The sequence below is a fragment of the Poecilia reticulata genome, linkage group LG21 (assembly GCF_000633615.1).
Source record: "Poecilia reticulata strain Guanapo linkage group LG21, Guppy_female_1.0+MT, whole genome shotgun sequence".
Lineage (NCBI taxonomy): Eukaryota > Metazoa > Chordata > Actinopteri > Cyprinodontiformes > Poeciliidae > Poecilia > Poecilia reticulata.
The window spans coordinates 5,387,148-5,389,357 of record NC_024351.1 but is presented as its reverse complement, the minus strand read 5'-3'; positions in this window follow the sequence as shown (position 1 = coordinate 5,389,357).

The window sequence follows — 2,210 nt, the reverse complement described above, 5'->3', positions numbered from 1 at the left end:
CTGTCCACCAGAGGTGAAATGAACACTCGGTATGCCGTCTGTGTTATTACGAAGCCTTATAAATGTGTCACGTGCTTGCCCGCTCCACAGCTGGCTTCGTCCCGGTAGGGTTAAAAGATAATACCTATGGAGTGAGACAAGTTAGAATCATGTAGTTCTTGTCAACCCTGTGCTTTATCTTTAATAAATGTTCCTTTTATGCATCTTTCAGCAGCATTGTCTCCTGTTTGTGTTGTTGGTCTGAGCCGGTCATAAAAATTGGGGGCTTGTCCGGGATTTGAATCAAATTGAATAAGCAACTTTAACATGGTTGAAGTTTAATCAAAATGAGCTCTATGAACCCAAAGAAGATATCAGACAGAAGGGCAAGTATGAAAGAGGCGATGAGTGGAAGGGCAACTGAGTCGTCCGTCAGGATGTGRGGAAAAAGATTGTTAATCTGAAYGAGTGGGAAAAAGAGAAAGAAGGGTTGAACCCTGGGGTAAAAACCTTTGTTGTAAAGAATAAATGTTAACTGTAAAGAGGGATGAGGAAGATGAGGACTACAAAAAAGTGTTGAAAAGGCAATGAGTTGGATAAAAGGTGAACTTGTAAAGAAGGATGAAGAGGACATAAATAAGTGGGATGAGGAAGAAGATGTAAAGGGCAACGAGTAGGATGATGTGTCCCAGACTGAGTATGTTATCTACTATTGTTTGTTTTTTTAAATATGAAACTGTTTTTAACCTCAAGTTAATCATTGAGTTCTAAATATAAAAAAATGAGACCAACATGTAATGCCATTTGTGATCTAAATAACCGAGTTTTGCTAATTTCCTGATGACCAACAATAATCTTCTACAGAATCCTTTTCAGGTCATATTTTAATTTTGTTCTCTGAAATGTGCATGTTTGGACAACAAAATTCCCACAGTTCAGCCAACTCTGATTAGTCAACTAAACACTTTAAACACGTAGGATGGTTGTTGAAAGATGCGATACGAAAACAGGAAATGATGCAGTGACTGCATGGTGACGTAGTGCTGTCACTATGCTGGTAGCAACAGCATATTAGGTGATGTGTATAAATATTTATGCACTCAGTCCACATCCTCTTTAACTTCGTATGGAGAGAACAGACGTACTTACGAAGAAAGAAACTTTCTGCGGTTTTAGGTGTAAAATTCAGTTGCACCTAATAGAGCATAAACTTTTGGTTCACATTGTTAAATATAAAACCTCCACAAAAAGTCCCTTTAAAAACATGCATCTGTTTAATGGAGGGATTGTGAGGATGTGCATTAATCTGATCATTTTGCTTCCAAGAAGTCTGTCTCAGTTTGAGAATCAAATTAGCTTTGATCTGCAGCTCATCCTGCCAAAACCTAACGATATCAAAACATGTGAAAAACAATGTTTTAATTTTTAAAATGAACTATAAGTTAATGAGAGGAAGGATGATGTTTTTACATGCTATGAGGAAGTGAAACCTCTAACACCCACACGGCCTGCGTCAGGTTTGCATGTTAAAATTGGAACCATTTTTACAGAGAAAGACAGAAATATCAGCTTTTATTCAGATAACCTCTTTATTTCCACTTCTAAAACTTCATATCATAGATAAGAAAACATCTAACAAATATTTACTTCAGTTTTGCGTAAATAATTGTTGTAGTGATGCAATATTGTTCTGCCGTATTAATTATTGTGTTGTTTTATGTTTAGTTTATGTTGTATTTTAACCTCACTGTCCTTCAGGGGGGATTTTTCCACTTATTCTTGCATTTGCTGCTGCAGCAGTTGGGCACCGAGGAGTTTTTTTCAAACACAGAGTCTCTATGAGGAAGTCACACCTTCATACACACACAGACTACGCAATGTTTTCATGTCTAAAAAGAGATTGCTTTGCAGACTCAGTCAGTTGTGCGTGTGAAGAGACAGAAGCACTATGCTTTCCTTCCAACGGATTTCAATGTCTTTATTTCTGATACTTCAGATCACAGGTAAGGAAATATCTAATACCTAATTGTTGAATCTACATCTCAATCAACCTGCAAACAGTTATTTGCTACATTGTCTTTAACCTTTTCCCTGCAGCAGCAGCWGGGMASCAGCGAGCTTTCTTCACTGTTAAAACTGGTGATGGAGTCACTTTACCCTGTGGAAATGTGGGACAGGAGAAACTCAACTGTGACAGAATCACATGGACGTTCAGTCAACCAGGAAACAGA